General features: G+C 47.6%; 1 long non-coding RNA gene across 1 annotated transcript in view; it reads right to left on the bottom strand.

Annotated features, from left to right (window-relative positions):
* Window positions 1-18,508, bottom strand: part of LOC144768086 (uncharacterized) — a 51,099-nt gene that overhangs the window by 3,040 nt on the left and 29,551 nt on the right. Inside the window, exon 2 of the long non-coding RNA XR_013598467.1 lies at window positions 1,998-2,132. This is a non-coding gene — a long non-coding RNA (uncharacterized LOC144768086). The remainder of the gene's footprint in view (window positions 1-1,997; window positions 2,133-18,508) is intronic.

The following is an 18,508-nucleotide window of genomic DNA, read 5'->3' as shown; positions in this document are numbered from 1 at the left end:
GACTTATCGGGTTTTATCAGTGATCCCTAAATTTCGCTGAAAATACCCATGAGTCCAAGTATTGTTCACAGTGTTGCTTTAACTAGTAGCGTGATCAGTTGTGCTTGGATGCTTTTCTTTCTGTCTGTTTCACTCGAAAAGATATGTTTCTTTTCTTTTATTCCACATTATGCTAGTCTCCCAATAAGCTTCCTGGTACTTCTTGGTTTTTCCTCCATGTAGAGAAATGAACATTTACTGAGAATAGACACTTTCATAATACCACAAATATCTCCGTTTTATTTCTTTCCTTCTAGTCAAGACTTCTATCACACTAACTGCACTTTTATGTTCCTGTGTGTGTCCACAAATGGGTCAGTATTATTGTTGATGTGTTTAGGGTCTTGCCAGATTCTCTGCATCTCTTGGATTATTCCCATGTGTGTTCAATGAAGGTGTGTTTTTGCTTATGGGGATGTAGAACTGATGAGCGACTAAAGCCTTTCCTGCATTCAGTGCACTTGTATGGCTTGCCCCCGTGTGTGTCCTCTGATGCATCCTTAGGTTTTAGCAGTTACTAAAACTACTTCCGCATTCACTGCAATGGAATGGTTTTGCCCGTGTGTGTTCTCTGATGACTCTGCAGGATTGATACCTGACTAAAGCTTTTCACACATTCACTGCACTGGAAAGGCTTTTCCCCTGTGTGATTTTGCTGATGAATCCTTAATGCGGAAGAGTCATGAAAACTACTTCCACATTCATTACAATGGTACAGTTTTCCCCCCGTGTGTGTTTGCTGATGCCTTTTTAAGACTGATGATTGACTAGCTGTACTTAAAGGGTTTTTCCTCTGTATGTGTTCGCTGATGTTTTTGTAGATATGATTACTGCACATTGTAGGTAAGTCTTTGCATATGGGAGCACAACAGTGGGATATGGGAGCGGGGCAGCCATGATCAAATGCTTGTCCTGACATGCTAGAGATATTTTTTAACATATAGGGGCCCTAGATCACATTTTGAAACAATGGGGTCGATTGGCTTGGCATAATAGGAAAATACATGAATATTTAATGAGAGCCCTTTTTAGCTAATCTATTTGAAAAATGTGCTTTACAATGCACTATTTGACCCAATACTTAAAAACATTTCCTCAGTTTCTGGACCTCTCTGCACACTCCATAGAGGAGGTTTGGCTCATTTGCTTCACTTTCTACAATTCAGAGCTAGTATTATTTCCCACCACTTTCGAAGATCATATCAGCACCATAATACAGGTGGAAATTAAAACAGACATTTGTTTAACTTGTATTTTCATAATAATGATGCAGTTATTATCGAATGCTAGTGATGTCAATTCTTGTGATGTCCTAATGATTAAGGTTATATGACTTCACCTCCTGGAAAGACTCAGGATTAAAGGTCATATGATATAACTTCCTCTGATTCTCAACACCCGCTCTGCCCGCAAACACGCGGATGAACTCTGAGACCTACTCGACTCAACCACCCCAGACGTCACCTTCCTGACGGAGACCTAGCTGAACCCTTCCTCGGCATCCGACATCGCCATAGCCATCCCGGAAGGCTACAAGATCACCAGCAGGGACCGCACCAACGGAGTAGGAGGAGGAATCGCCCAACACCGACGAAGCCCTCAGCACCACCGAACACCTCCACTTCCACATCCACACCAACCCCAACACCACTCTCAGAGGAACCCTCGTCTATAAACCAGAGTAAGTAGTGCGCTTTACAAATGCTATGATTCATTAAGGTCAAAGGCTGTGTGATGTCACTTCTGATACCCCTGGCATTTTGGTGAATCGATGTCCATGAAAAAAATTTACAGACAGGAGAAAGTCAGCCGCACAAGATAGAAAAACACTGGAAAATGAAGGGATAAAAAACCTTTGATAGTAAAGTTGAAGAAAAGTAAATAGTATAAATGTACAAGGCCATACTTTTACTAGTGGGAATAGTTACAAGTTAGAAATAATAATAAACATGATTTACTGGGGTCGCCAGAACCATCTGCCAAGGCTGCAGAGCTGGTGGTGGGAGTCGACCTGGTTGTGGTTGTCTTCAAACGTTCCGCGGCGCTGGTGGTGGTGGCAGCTGCTTATGAGGGTGCCCTCTTGCCCTTGGGTGCTATGAAAGGAATAAAGATAAAAAGAACAATGATTGGTGGTACTCTCTTTACAAAAAACAGTTTGACAGACACAGTATTGATTATTTTAAATCAGATAACTTATTCCTAGATTCCTAATCTAAAATGACATTTTGAACTATTAATTCATTTCCATGAATGATCTTTGCTTTTCCAACCTCTTTTGATGGGCCAAGTTGGTCTCCCTTTGCATAGTACAGTACGTACATCAGGGAGATTGAGACTGTATGAGCTACATAAAGCCACAAGGAAGAAGCTAACCCCTCTGGTATACTACTATCATAATAGTAGTAGCATCCCTTAAATGTTCCCAAGCGAACACCTGGCTGGCTAACACTGGAACAGAATCCTGGCAGTATCAATCACTCTATGATGCAAAAAGTGCATTTATGTGAGTGAGGCACACTAAATCTCCATAGCTGCCAAGGTTTCAGAATGCTTATGTGTGACATTGTCATAGTTTCAGTGTACTTATGAATGACTTCCAACGACCAAATGTGTGACACTTAGAGTGACACTTTCTATCAAAATCAAGTTATGGAAGGGTACTTACCTTCTCATATACGTTTTATTTGTTTTATAGAGCTGCTCATAACAATGTAGAGTGTCAGAGATCGATACATCACACACACATTATACAGAGACAATGAATCATATCTGTGTAAATGTAGTCTATAGGAAATGTTACATATGACGGTGAGGATTGCAAGTTGTAGGAATCACGTCATAGATACTAGTATGCAGTATATTTTAAGAGTGTATGGTCTGGAGAAGCATAAACTCAGGATTTAAAACATACCACAGTAATTGGCATAAGTAAAAAGAATGCTCATCTATGCAAACTAACCCTTTTTAGCAACATTAGGATAATAAAAGACTGGGGGAGAAAATAATGTTCTAACCTATACACACAGTTTGAATGCAGGTTCTTGAAGACAGTTCATACCTAACTGTGCCATTTTAGGATTGTAACTAATGAAATGCAAGTAACAAAAGGACCTCTGTGACAAGCTGTAACTCATTGAGCTTAAAATGCCGTTAAGTGGTCTGCATAGTACACGTTCTTTGCCGTAGTCACATTAACCCTTTCCGCTACTTCATGATGAGGAAAAACAGGCACTAGACAAAATGCCTCTCTCTCTCCAGCAGGAACATTATTCACAGGAGGCATCTATACATTTTTTTTTTTTTATTGTTTTTATTGTTTTTATTGTTGCAGCAAGACAGACATATTAGCATGATCAATCATTCGTCAGTGTAGCGTCAACATTCAGCCACATCCAACCGCTAGTGCAACAGTTTCAAATTTATATGCAACTTTCAACTTTTAGGGTCATAGATTGGAATTTCAGCATTATGCAATATACACATTGTTATGTTCAATCATAGTAGTATAGCGATTAAAGCCCTATATGCCACAGTTCGCATAGCAATTGTTCATGCCGGGAGAGTACGGGAATTCTGGAGCCTCCCCTGTCATTGCCCCACCCTGTCTCCTCTAACACCCCTCATCTATGTCCTCTTCCTCCCCCGAACTGTATAAATCCTCTTCTTCGGGCAGTGGCTCGCACAGATCCCCTCTATATGTGTTCCAAGGTGACCATATTTTATTCCATTTACGTGGGTTAGCTCTCTGCTGATACACCGCCCTCTCTGCCATCATGAGCAAATCCATGTTTCTGCACCACTGCGCTAAGGTTGGTATTTCCGATGCCCCCCATTTTTGTGCTATATCTGGCTTTGCCAACATCATTCCAATAACCACCCATTGCCGTCCATGCGACGTCAGGTTGGTCGGGCCCCATACATTCAATAAACATACTCTAGGGTCAGGTGTGATGGAGATTCGTAGAGTCTGGGCAACCGTGCGTGTTACACGCCGCCAGTAGTCCACCATGCTGGGACAGGACCACAGGGTATGAAACAGTGTGCCTTCTTCTCCGCAGTTCCTCAAGCAATAAGGGTGATCTGCCCTCTGTATTTTATGTAGGGTGGTGCGCGTGTAGTATACTCGGTGTAATATTTTAAATTGCACTAGCCGAAATCTCGCTGAGATACCAGCTTCTCTAGGTGACGCCATTGCTGCATTCCAGTTTGTCTCATCCATCTCCCCCAACTCATCCTCCCATTTCTCTTTCAGTTTCTGCAACGGGTCGGGTAGATTGTTTATCAGTTTGCGGTAGGTGAGGGAAGTGGCGCTGGCTTCCATATAGTCTGTGAGTAGGCGGTCCTCTAGCGGAGCAGATTCCGGGACCCTAGTGCCCGGTGCAATTGCATTCATTAATGCATGCCTAATCTGTATGTAACGGTATGTTTCATTAATGCCCAGATCATACTGCTCCCTCAGGGTCTCAAATGGAATCACCCCATCCTTCGGCCACATATCACCTACAGTGGATATCCCGATATTATCCCATTGGGTAAACCCTTTACTATGTCTTAGGTTACCCAGGGCCTTGGAGTCCCACAAGGGTGTAAGCTGTGTAATCACACCCTCCCACTTCAGTCGTACCTGCGCTTTATGCCATAGCGACGCTGTGTGTCTAGTCGGGCCAATCAGTGTTGCCGTCAGTCCCTTGTTGTAGAGCGGGGCCAGAAGGGTGTTAGTACCCAGCTGCCTCCTGTCTGCTAAAAACGCCGGGTCATCCTGTGGTGCATGCATCCATTGGTTGATCACCTTGAGGTGAGCCGCCCAGTAGTATAATTCCAAGTTGGGGAGTGCTATCCCCCACTGTACCAGTCCCTGACCAGTTTCACCTGTGCGACCCTAGCTGGTCAGTTCCCCCATAGTAGGCCCGACAGTTGACCTGACACCTGTCTGAAGAACGACGATGGGACCATCGCCGGCGTGTTCTCCAAGACATACAGGAAACGGGACAGCGCCAGCATCTTGAATAGCGCCGCTCTGCCCAATAACGTTAATGGGAGGGTCTTCCAGTGTTTTACATCTGTTTTCAATCTGTCGAGCAGTGGCCTGAGATTCAGGTCCTGAAATGTCGCGAGGTTTCGCGTGATCCGGATCCCCAAGTACCGGAAGGATGCTGTCTCCAATATTAGTGGGCAGCCCTCTCCCAGGTTAGGTGGCATTCCATGCAGCATGTAAAGCACCGATTTCGACCAGTTAATTTTATAACCTGAGGCTACTCCGTGTCTCTCACACAGCACCAGTAACACTGGAATTCCCACTGCCAGGTCCGTTAGGTATATTAACATATCGTTGGCATATAGCGACACTCTGTCCTCCCAATCGTCTCCCCAGTCTATGCCCCGCAGTAGCCGGGTGGACCTAATGATAGTGGCTAACGGCTCCAGTACCAAGGCGAACAGTAGCGGCGAGAGCAGGCAGCCTTGTCTCGTACCCCTTGCTAGCGGTATTTCTCTTGAGATGTGGCCGTTCGCCGTCACTCGCGCCACTGGGTTACTATACAATAATTTAATCCACGCTATGAATTTTGGGCCGAAACCCATATGATCTAGGACCGCGAAGAGGTAGCGCCATTCTACCAAATCAAACGCCATTTTGGCGTCAAGCGAGAGGATTGCTGCCGGCTCTGTCAATAACGGAGCTCGCGCCATCACACCATGCAATCGTCTGAGATTCATCGCCGTACTCCTGTGCGGCATAAACCCTGACTGATCTGGATGTATTAGGTGTGCTAGATGAGGCAGCAATCTGTTGGCCAATAGTTTCGCAAAGATTTTGCTTTCAGCGTTAAGGAGGGAAATTGGACGGTACTAGCCGCAGTCCTCCGGCGGTTTGCCGGGTTTCGGGATCGCCACTATGGTAGCCACACATTGGTCAGGCGGCAATTGTCCTTGTTCCAGACTTTCAGTAAACATATTGAGTAGGGGTGTACTAAGCGTCTCTGACATGGTTTTGTACCACTCAATCGGTATCCTGTTGGGGCCCAGAGCTTTCCCTGAGTGTAGTGCTGCGATAGTCGTCCGTAACTCCTCAGCGGTTAGGTCAGTTTCCAGCTCTTCCACTTTGTCTTGTGACAGGGTGCGGGTGGGTACCCCCACGAGAGCCGTCTCTGCCATCTCCTGTGTAACATCCAATTCAGGGGAATACACCCTTTGGAAATGGTCTGCCAATAGTCCTACTATCAGTGATGGACGGGTCTGTAGTATACCCGCAGGGTCCCTCAACTGTAGTATATTTCTCTGTCCTCCCTGTTTTTTTTCTAGCCAGGCTAGGAGCTTACTAGCTTTATCCCCGACATCGTATATCCTGTGCGCTGTGGCCGCTATATTCTCTACTACTTTACGGCGTATAAGATCGGTATGACGCTGCTGACACAGCCGGAGCGTGTGCAGCGTGTCCCTCGATGGATCGGCCATATTGTCTTCGTTAGCCCTGGCGAGTTTGTCCTCTAAATCTATTAGTTCCTGCTTCTGGGTGTGTTTGTGCCTTGTGATGGTGGATATAGCTTGCCCTCGAAGTACCGTCTTGTAGGCTTCCCACAAGACAGAGGGGGATGAAACTGAGCCGACGTTCTCTGCGAGGTAGCACCTCGTCGCTTTTTTCAGAGTTTTAGCCACTAGTGGCACTTTAAGGTACCCCGGGTATATCGGGTAGATGCGCTTTCGGGTCCGCTCCGGGTTGAAGAGAACAAATGTCAACGGGGAATGATCCGAGATACCCCTTGGCTTAATTTGTACGTCATCGATAGTGAGGAGTCCATCTCCCAGTGTTAGGAAGTAGTCAATCCGTGACAGACTGTCATGGACCGCCGAGTGGTACGTGTATTGTTGGTCGTCCGGGTGTAACCGCCTCCAGATGTCCACCAAACCCTGTGCTTCTAGAAAGCCATTCAGCCGGGAAGGCCCGGAAGTCTGCGCTCGTGCCGGAAATCTGTCTTGTGTGTTGTGTACCACTGCATTAAAGTCCCCTCCTAAGATGAGATCTCCCTCTGGGAGTTCCAGCAGGAATTTCCCCAGTTCCGGGAGAGCGACTGCGTGCAGTGCCGGCGGAATGTACACCGAGACCACATTCAGCGGCCTCCCTTCCCACTGTCCGTGTGTCGCCGCAAAGCGCCCCTGTGTGTCTACCTTCGTGGACTGGACTATGTATCTAGAAGATCGGTCCATTAGGATCCCCGTACCGCGGGACCCTCTAGTGAATTCGGAGTGAACAATCATATGGTAACCTCTTCTGTCTAGTGCATGTGTTGCTGTGCCCGTCAAGTGTGTTTCCTGTAATAGGACCAGGGCCGGATTTGATCTTCTTATACTTTGCAGTACTAAGCCTCGTTTGACCTTGTCTCCCAGTCCCCTCACATTCCAAGACATGAGTTGCAACGGCATCACTGGCCCCGTGTTAGATTCCCCCCCCCGTGTCAGCTCGTGTAGTGTGTGCCATGGGTTCTGTGGTTGAAAGTACATGCTTGCCATGCCAACTGAGTTCGATGTAAGTGCCGGGTTCTCGCTACCCTGCGTGGATGTGCCTTATATTTCCAATCTCGACCATTGAAGTATTCTAGAATTTGCAAAACTTCCCAACCCCCAACTCCCCCCCTCCCTGCCCCCCTGCTAAACGGACTCAAAACTGCCCGCCCCCCCAACCCAGCAGAGTGCCTGACCCAAACCCAAAACACAGTACTTGCACGCTGGGGTGAAGGACTCTCCGGGGTCAGCGCCCCCCCTTCTTGTCCACGGAGTACCTCCGCCCAGTGTCCTTGGCGGCTCGTCCGGTCAGCGTTGCATTTGGCTTAGAAAGGTGACCTCGGGAAGTCATTGTTCTTCGGTATCTTCAATCTCCGGTGTCGCGCTCAGAGGTGAGTGCGGTGCTGTTTCTCCCCCGGATGCCTGGGAGCCCGGACGAAATCCATTAGTGCGGTGCTTGTTTGTCCTGTTGGAACGGCGAGGCTGTCCCGTTGGCCTCCAGCCTTCCAGCCAGTCTTGTGCAACCTCCGGTGTGTCGAAAAACCACGTTTTGTTGTCTGCCACGATCCGTAGCTTGGCTGGGAAGAGCATTGAGTAAGGAATCTCTCGTGCCCTAAGTTCTTTCTTTACTTCGAAGAATGTCCTCCTCCTGCGTGCGACCTCCGCCGTATAATCTGGAAAGAACGCCAACGTAGAGTTTTGGATTTTAATGGGGGGCGAGTTCCGTGCTGTTTGCAGTATCGCATCCCTGTCTCTGAAATTAAAGAGCCGAGCAATAATCGGCCTTGGGGAGGCACCCGTTTTCGGTCGGCCCCCCGGGACTCGGTGCGCCCTTTCCACTGAGAAAAAGGCAGAAAGACCCTTAGGCTTAAGTGTTTGCTTGATCAGGTCTTCGACGTAAAGGTCCATCGCTCCCGTATCCTCTGATTCTGGAACCCCTATTATGCGGATGTTGTTCCGCCTTGAGCGCCCTTCCTGATCATCCAGCTTAGCAGGCAGGTCCTTGTTTTCCTTCGAGATCCGTTCCATATTTATTTGCAGTTCTGAGACGTCCTCCACTAAAGATTTGGTCACTATTTCCATTGTGTTCACCTTTTCCGACATTTTGTGGAAGTCTGCTCTTATCAGTGTTATTTCTGTTGAGATCGAACCCACCGTCACCTGCACCTGCGTCAGGGCCCGCATCACATCCTCTAGAGTCTCTTTTTTACCTCCCACCGTGTCAACGGCTTTGCTCGCCTGCGTTTTAGCGTCTGTAGGGGGGGAAGTCGTTTTATCATATGCGTACCTCTCAAGACGTGACTGTGTAGCCCCTCCCTTCAGCCCCTTACCGGCCATTTTGATGGTCACTGCAGTAGGGTCCTGCAGCAGGGTGTCCGCCGTGAGTAGCGTCCTTGATGGAGCCAAGTCCGTCAGAAAGTATCCCTGGCGGGGGGTTCGCCGCGGTCCTTTCGGAGTTATATGGGCCGTGCAGTGACGATGGGCACCAGGCGACAGAGCCCCCCCGTCTTTCCACCCGGCAGCTGGTGAATGTGACCAACCCTATTCACCGCGCTAGTTGTCCGCTGCAACCGCGGCAGGGGCGATGCGGCCCCCCGGACGCCGTCTTCACCGCGTTCCCTTCAGGCAATAGATAGCAGGCTCCGTCCACGGTGGTCCACGTGCTCAGGCCGCTACCACTTCGGCCGCAGCCAGGAAGTGCCCGTGTGTCCGCTGCCGTGGATGTGCCCGCGGCGCTGCCCAACCGCTGTGGCTGGGGGGCACTGCCGTCCACGATGTACACCTTCACTTAGTAGGGCAGGAGAGCTGAGCTGAGAGCACGCATGTCCCGGCACGGATGTCCGAGGCTCTGCTACAAACGATGGGGCGTAGGGCCCTGATACACCGGGTCCGTGGCCCGAAGATAGTGTTCGTGTAGAGGCGACTCTAGCGGAGTCGCGTGCTGGCGTTTCCCTGTCTGCTGTAGTGTCGCCGACCAACGGGTGCCCCAGGGGTCCGCAGTGCTCCCCACCGGGTAGTTCTCAGTCCGGTTGTTGTCACCCACTGACCCTCTCAGGTCCAGCCGGGTCTCATGCAGACTGGAGCGGTTCTATCCCAGTCCCGAGTCCCAGGCACCGCAGTGCTCGGAGTCCAAGATGGCGGCTCCGGTCCCAGGGTCGGCAGGACCGACCACCTCCGTCTGCCGGCCAGGGGCGTTTCTATTGCTCGCCGGGCTGTATACAGCGGTGCTTGACCCCTCAGCCAGGGCCACCTTAAGTCCGGTGTCGATGCTGTTCTGTGGTCCCCTTCGTCACTCCCAGGGCAATCGCGAGCGGGCGCTTCCAGTGTCTCCTCGCCCTGCCCGGCACACTTCCTGTCGGCTCTCTGCGCCCGGCAGCTCCCTGGCTCCAATCCTCTGCAGCGGCCCGGACGGACTGCACTTCAATCTGCTCTTCCCTCCGTCGGATTTAGGTTTTGCTCGCCACCGCCTGAGCCGCCCGGTCCCGGGTTTCGGTACTGAGGTACTGGGTTTTTAGGAACCGGTACCGAACCGGTAACCCAGCGGTGGCAGGGGATCAACACACCAAAGACCTCGGGTTCTCCTGAGTCAGACCCACAGAAACTTCAGAGTCTTCTAGGTGAAGTCAAAGATTAGTTTATTGGCTGCAACCAAGGTGACAGGGTCCTAGAAGTACAATGCCAGTATATTCAGGAGACTGCACACTTTCACAAAGTTAGGCTTCTCTTCTTATACACAACATTTGCCCTTTGGCGAAACATTCCTTGGGTGCGCGGTATTTCATTTATGGTTACTGATTACAAAAAGAAAGCAGAGTCATGATGACATGTACATATTTCACGTCGTGCTGCCCATAACAAATCATCCGGCAAGGCCCAACATTTCATCAGATATCGCTGGACCCCTAATAAAAATGGTCACCTCCCCACCATAAAATAAGTGAGGAAAAGGAGAAAAGAAAGATGTGAGCGAGATATGGCAGGTGTGCGTGCTGAAATGGCTTTATGGCCGGTTGTGCCTAGATACTATCTTGCTTGGCCACTGGGAGGGAACTGACCTAACGAGCTCGGCCTGGGGCAATGGTTCTAACTTGTACTGGGGTCAGGAAGAAGTCGATTAAGGAGTACGTGTCCTTGTGGAATCAAATTCGACTGGATTAAGGCCTATGTAGAGGGCAACATGCAACTAAGGGTTCAGACGGTAAATGACGATTTCGAGGTGAAATTGTCACTCGAATATGCCGAAAATACATGTACTTGATGTACTCGTCATTTCCGGTCTTTTGATACCAAATTCGTCCTATTTAGACGAAGTTTTTATTCTCGAGTCCGGTACTATTACGGATCCATATTTTTCAGAACCACAGACCCGCCTTTTGCCCTTACATAGGCAATTAATCTATCCTCATGTTAATCTGAGTCCAGATCTATATTCCTAAAGTCATTGAGGTGTTGCTGCAACATCATTCTAGTGCTGAGTTCGTGTCTTGACACAGGCTTCCTTACACATGATGTAGCACTGAGGCCACATATTGCAGGAGCACACTGTATGCATAGACAGAACAGGAACAGAATGGCTAAGACCATCCCAATGACCATCAGAATTTTCCATCCCCAGGCAGATATCAGCCCCCAGAACCATCCCATTGATGACCAATCTCCTTTGTCCACATGGATAGATTCAGAAATCTTATGTAGTTTGGAGATGGCCCTGTACACTGTTGGAGCATTATCTGGAATAAAAATGCAACAACTGGACTGGATCAATTTGCATACTCCACCCCGGTCCGCAAGTATTACATCCAAAGCGACCCGGTTCTGAAGGGTCATCAGTTGATCCGACTGGAGCTCAGCAGTCAGGTTACTAAGGGCACCGGCAGTCTCAATCACGGTGGATTCAACTACCCTTGTCAATTGCCTTATGTTTCTGCTGTTAACCATGGCTCCCCAGAACGGCAGAATACCCATTGCAAAGTCACCAAATTCTTGACCCGCAGTGTCTTCTTTACTCAAAACACCTCGGACTATCCTTGTCCGATGGTAATCCGCCGCTGCTGTGTAGGTGGGAGGTAACAGGAATGAAACAAAACATGAGCCCGAGAAGTCAGGGGGCAACCATGTATAGGCTCTATCGTGGCAGATGAAATAAGTACCCTTTGCGGCTAAAAAGGCAGGGGAAGTCTGAGATCCAAAAACATACGTTTCTGTGCAGACACTCTTCCCTAGCTGAGCTCTGGGATTCCTACCAATACCTTGCAGACACAGGTGACCTTGATGGGGTACGATCCAGATAGGGGACGATCTCTTGGCTTGCTGTTTCTCACTCAGTGTAGTGCCTTATCCGGTCACATTCCAACCTACATATGCAAGTATCTCATCGTCTGGGGTATCTTCGTAAGAAGTCACTTCCTTGATCATGTCAACTATACCCTTCACTAGGGCGCTAGTCTTGAGGTTGTCTTTTACAGAACGTAGGGGTTGGATTTCTCGTGCATATATGAACATTGTCCTATATGCCCATACTGACCCATTGTGACTAAATGGCAGGACCAAATAGGGGATACCTCTATCCGTGGTGTGGGGCATGAGACCACACACCCAACAGTTGGTTGTGTTCATTACAAGTTGGTGTTGGTGTAATAGCTGAACGAAGGAGTTATTAATGAACTCTAATCTCCTATTTGATTCGTGGTCAGGCAAAGAGTGGAAAGAATGAGAGGAAACAGTAGGGGGAGGTATGGGTGATGTAGTAGGCGTGAATGTCATATGAGAAGAGAATAAAACATAACTTATCAAAAACACCATTACGCTAAATATCATAAAAATACACATCATTACAAAAATTTTCTTTCTCATTGTTTTCAAAAGTCTCTGCTTAAAGTTCATTTGTCTGGCAGTTCTCTCCACATCAGGAAACTCCATCCTCTCTAAGGTGCTGCCCGCGGCGGTAGGTTGTTTCTGCTAAAGGATGCTTCCGTTAGTCTAGGGTGGCTCCCTTCGACCAACTGGAACCAGCAACCTATTGTTGTCAGCTGCACCCAAAAGTCTTTAGTCAACCGCGACCCTAGCAGCGGAACCCGGATGGCGGTTCGAAAAAAACAAAAATAAGCAAGTTACCTAGATGGGAGAATCTGCATTTTCAAAATAGCATTTTGGAAGGAAAAACTTATTATTTTATTAGTCCACAGGTTTTTCTCTCGGATCAAAAAATAAATCACTTTTACTTTAGTCTGTTTTTCTCTGTCGGAAATTATAGCGTCTTTTCCCGGGTGCTGTCTGGTCCAGAAATAGTAGCTCAGGTTCCACAGAGTTCAATTGTTCTGATGGCGGCGTAGTTTCTTGAAAAATGTCCTTACTGTCACAATCGCGTTTAGCTTCTGTTACGCGTTCATCAGTTGTGCGCTTTGAGTCAGTGCCTCCTGTCCGGACCCACTGGTCATGTGGCAGAGGGAAAGGTATTTTCTTACAGTGGATCCCGTGGACCCAATTGGCCTTCCCCTCCACTTTAACAGTCGACCTTGTAGACAGGAGGACGAGGTGAGGTCCGGTCCATCTGGGCTGGTCGTTTCTTGTCCTCTGGAAATTCTTGACCAGAACCCAGGAGCCAGGGTCAATGGAGTGACCCGGTGTCTTGGAAACCGGAGGCAAGGTGTTGTGGACCTGTTGATATAAAACACGCAATTTAGCCGTCAATTCATACAGATAGTCGAGCAAAATGGGGTGTTGCAGCTCGCTAAACTTCGTGGGCCTAGGCACTCCCCATATGTTGGCTGGCCGACCAAAGACTATTTCATAGGGGCTGAGTTTCATTCGCGAATGCACAGTCATTCTGGTGGATAGGAGTGCTAAGGGTAGAGCGTCGGGCCATTTAAGACCCGTGCTCGCTTGGATTTTGGCCAATTTAAGTTTAAGCGTGCCATTGTAACATTCCACTAATCCAGCTGATTGGGGGTGATTTGCAGCGTGGAACTTCTGACTAATGCCTAGCCCTTCACACACTCGTTTCATCACACAACCCACAAATTCACTTCCGTTGTCCGACCAGACCATTCTAGGCATTCCGAACCTGGGGAAGAACTCTTTCACAAGGGCTTTCGCTGTGGACAAGGCAGTATTGTCCCTTAGGGGATAGGCTTCTACCCATCTTGAGAAGGCGCAAACAACCACGAGCACATATTTTAAGTTGTTGCACCTCTCCATGTGTATGAAATCTAGCTGCAAAACCTCGAACGGATACGTAGGAGGTGCGAAATGACCAGCTGGAGTTGGGGTTCCCCTACCAGGATTGTGCTTTAGACATACCATGCAATTCTTGACAACATTCTCTGCACACTTGGGAATCCCTGAATTCTTCCACACTGGGGCCAACAACTCGCAAATCCCTTTCGCGCTGATATGGGCCATCCCATGAGCCATTGTAACCACTGCAGGCACATACGCATCGGGTAACAACCATCTCTGTTGCTTTGTCGATTCAATCCAACAACCATTTGCATCCATTCTCCCTGTACTTTCTTTCCACATGCTTAACTCTTTCTCCGTGGCCTCAGCTTGGATGGACTTCACACTTTCTATTGTGTCTTCACATATTCCAACATCACCAGTCCATCTTTCTGGGCTCGCAACATACATTCGGCTCATCACATTCTTTGCCGTTTCTTTAGCAGTTTCATCAGCAAATGCATTTCCATGACCAACATCATCGATCACTTTCTTGTGTGCACTACATTTTACAACTGCTACTTTCAGGGGCAACGTCAGTGATTCAAGAAGCTCATTCACCAACTGACCGTGCTGAATCTTAGCTCCATGCGAGGTCAGGAACCCACGTTCTCTCCACAATCGTCCAAAACTGTGAGCCACTCCAAAAGCATACTGACTGTCGGTATAGACAGTCACTTTCATTCCTTTTGATAACACACATGCTCTCGTTAACGCCACGAGTTCGGCGGCTTGAGCCGAACCATGTGGTATTCGCGCAGTTTCAACGATTGTGTGCAGAGTTGTGACAGCATACGCTGTAGTCACGTTACCATTTGGGAGTTTAAAGCATGAACCATCCACCCATAATGTACCATCACATTCGGCGAGAGGAGTATCGGATAGATCAACTCTCCCTTTGGTCTCCTCCTCCGTTCTGAGGAAACAATCGTGCTGTTCTGAAGCATCCGATTCCTCAGCAATTGGTAACAATGTGGCTATGTTCAGAGTACTGCACCTTTTGATGTGCACATGGCTTGCTAGTAGCGTCAATTCATAACTGGACAGTCGAGCACTAGTTAAGTGCTGTGTCTTGGTCCTATTTAACAATGTGTCTACTGCATGCGGGACCATCACGATTAGTGTATTATTCATTACTAGACCTGCAGACTGTCGAATAGAAACAGCTGCTGCTGCTGTGGCCCTTAGACAACTCGGCAATGCTCGTGCTACCGGATCCAAAGTTGACGAAAAATAGGCGCATGGCCGTTGTCTATCTCCGTATAACTGAGTCAGCACAGACAATGCACAACCCTCCTTCTCGTGGACGTATAATGTGAAAGGTTTACTGTAGTTGGGGTTACCTAACACAGGGGCCGAACATAATGCTGTGCGTAATTCGAGAAAACTTTTCTGACACTCATCGGACCAAGGAATGGGATTGGGTGTATTTGTACACGTTAGTGCCAATAAGGGTTTGGCTAATAACGAAAAATTTGGAATCCACTGTCTACAGTACGATGTAATGCCCAAGAAAGCGCGTACTTCTCTCTGCGTTCTTGGCACATTTAATTTCGCTATTGCCTGAATTCTTTCTGGGGTCAGTTTCCTTCCCTCCTTCGATAAGAGATGACCTAAGTAGGTCACTTCTTGTCGGCAATATTGGAGCTTGGAAAGTGACACCTTGTGATGTAGATCACATAGATGACGCAGTAGTGCCAATGTGGCCATTCTACATATTTTCTCAGTATCCGCGGCTATGAGCAAATCGTCCACGTACTGTACTAGAGTGGAACCTTTGGGCAAAACCATTGCGTCAAGCTGACTTTTCAGAGCTTGACTGTATATTGAGGGGCTTTCACAGTAGCCTTGAGGAGCGCGTTTAAAGCGGAAACTGCAACCACCTAAACTAAAGGAAAAAATATCCCTGCTTTCCTCAGCAATCGGGATACTGAAGAAAGCATTCTTCAGGTCAATCACCGAAAACCAGGATGCGGATGCTGGAATCATAGTCAATAATGTTGTAATGTCGGGGACAACTGGGAATTGTGGCACCACTATCTTATTTACTTCCCTAAGATCAATCACAAATCTATACACAGGTGGCTGAGAAGGGTCAGTTCGTTTTAAAACAGGCAGAACAGGACTATTGCAAACATTGCCTCGTGTTTCCTCAATTACGTCTTTCTCAATCAACTCGTAAACAATCGCTAGCAAAGCTTTTTCGCCCTCATTGGATATTCTGTATTGGGGAATTCGTGGCATTTTGACATTCGACTTCAATGTTACAACATACGGTGGAATTTCTAAAAGACCTACATCATTCGGACCAATAGCCCAAAGAATATCCGGAAGAAGTGTCAATTCTGTTGGAAGCGTATTTCTCGACAAATACATGGGAGAAACCACTTTCTTACCTAAAGTCAGTTGTACTCCTGAGGGAGAACAGTACAAAGTCGCATACAATCTTTTTGGCAAATCTAATCCTAGCAAATGTTCACCACAACCTGTTGTCAAAATAAGGGGTGCTTCGAATTCACAAGGACCAACAGAAAGAGATAAAGGGTCAGAAATCGGATTTCTAACCGGGGCGCCAGAAAAACCTACGGAAACGTTCATTTCGCCAGACAAAGGTGCGCCAGGGAGTTTGGAGTGCATAATAGAACTCTTTGTAGCACCAGTATCCAACAGAAAAGGCTCTGACACACCCGATGTAATCACCTCAACGTAAGGTCCACTCTGATCTACTGGAACTGAAACAACTCCCTCTCTTCGTCTAAGGCTGTCCTAGCAATCGTTATTCTCCCACTGCTCATTTTCTGTGTAATACTCATCGACGTAGTATTGAGCTGTCCTGTCAGATACGTTATTTTGCTGGTCAAACCTGTTCATAGAGTTTTGTGGTGGAAGGGGACGTGCGTCCTGAGGGGTGTTTCCACGCCCTCTACCTCTGGGCGCTTGCTGACTACCACGACCTCGTACACCAGAAAACTCGTTCGTACGTTGCGGCAGGGCAGGACAGTCGTATTTGTAATGACCTTCTTGTTTGCAGTATAAACACTGATTGGGACCTACGCGGTTTTGATTGTAATCGAATCTCTGTAAGTTTCTCTGCGGCTGCTGAAAAGTGTTCCGGTAGTGATTCGGACCATTATTATTTTTATTACCACCACCACGTGGAGGATATGCTTGCTGTAGCAAAACCTTCGTTTTGAGTTCTCTAGTTTTCTTCTCTACTTTATCTTTCTCATCCTTGTCTCTATTCTCATAGTACTGTGCGGTAGCTAATATCTGGGCTGAAGATGAGACTGCCCAAGAGCTTTCTGAATCTTTTAATTTTCTACACAAGTCTGGAAGCAGATTGTGCACAAATTTATCGACGAACAATCTCTGACCACCTTCTGTGGTCATATCTTGACCGCTGTGGTCAATGAATGTTTCTTCAAATCTGGTGAAGAAATCTGACACAGTTTCTTCTTTCTTTTGCTTGCATGCAGATAACTTATCCCAATTTACACGTATCGCAGGCATTATTGTCTTCATGTAATCTACTATCCTACCAGGTAGTTCCGCTATCAGGGGCTCAGGTTTTGCACCACCAACTTGTCGTGCATCTGCAACAGTAATATTAGCCCACGTGTCACCTAATTCCTGGTCATGATCTTCATGACGAATTTTTCCCCATAAAGGCTGTGGAACGACGTTCCCGAATAACATATCGATATCGGCTAAATTCATAATACATGACCCAGCAGTTTGCGATAATTCTTTATAGTACCCTGCAGGATTTTTACGCGGATCTGGTAGTGTTTGTTTGAGTGCTAAAACTTCAGCTCGCTTCCATGGAACATGTACCCATACTCGGTGAAAGTGGGGCAGGACAGGTGGGACAGCTGTCGCGTCACCCTCTCTCCAGTGTGGGGGAACTTCTCTCATAGGGTATTGTCGTGCCTTTTTCCTACTAGATGCACTAGATTCTGATGGTGACCCAGAACTACTTCCCTTACTTCGATGTGATAATAGCATTTCAACTGCTTCTTCCACATCGGGACCTACAATCATACCCAGACTAAACTTAAACCTTATACGACACATCTCTTGTGGGAGGCAATCCTGATCATTGTCTTCTAAATCTTCGCAAAGAAAAACACACATCTGTTCGAACACATATCTCTGTGTCGCTGTTTCCCATTGATGGAAAACTTCCATGACAGACTGTAAATCATATTTTGCAGTGTCCATGACCCATTTCCGAGCTAAATTATTCAGGGAATCTCTCTCTTGATAATCGGGCAGTTGACTTCGCAACTGTCTTTTTCCTATGTTAGGGGTCGTAGCAGGCGACCCGAAAAGTGGTAAAAGAAGATTAGTAACAGTACTGGCCATTTTCTGCCGAAGGGAAGGTGAGACGGAAGAACAAACAGATGAAAGAACGGGGTGAGGTAAAGCGGATGCAGAGATGACAGAAGAGGTATGAGGAATAATAGATGTGGTACTAGGCAAAATCATAGAAGGGGCATTTGTAGAAAGTACAGTAGGCAAGATCGTAGAAAGCACAGGAGCAACAGAAGTGGTCGGTGGGCCTAGAGGAGGCTGCACCGAAGAAGTAGGAGCCAGCTGAAGAACAGCTGGTGGGTGCTGTGGAAAAGCCAGAGGCGCAGCTTGTGCAACTAAAGGTTGCGGGGGTGCGGTAGCATTCTGCGCATAGGGCGGTGGCGAAGTTAACAATTGCGACATTAATTGGTCTTTTTCACGCTCTTTTGCTGTCCCTTGC

Source organism: Lissotriton helveticus, chromosome 1_1 (assembly GCF_964261635.1).
Source record: "Lissotriton helveticus chromosome 1_1, aLisHel1.1, whole genome shotgun sequence".
In the NCBI taxonomy this organism is placed as follows: Eukaryota; Metazoa; Chordata; class Amphibia; order Caudata; family Salamandridae; genus Lissotriton; species Lissotriton helveticus.
The sequence above is the reverse complement of the archived record's forward strand: the minus strand, read 5'-3'. Positions and strand labels throughout refer to the sequence as shown.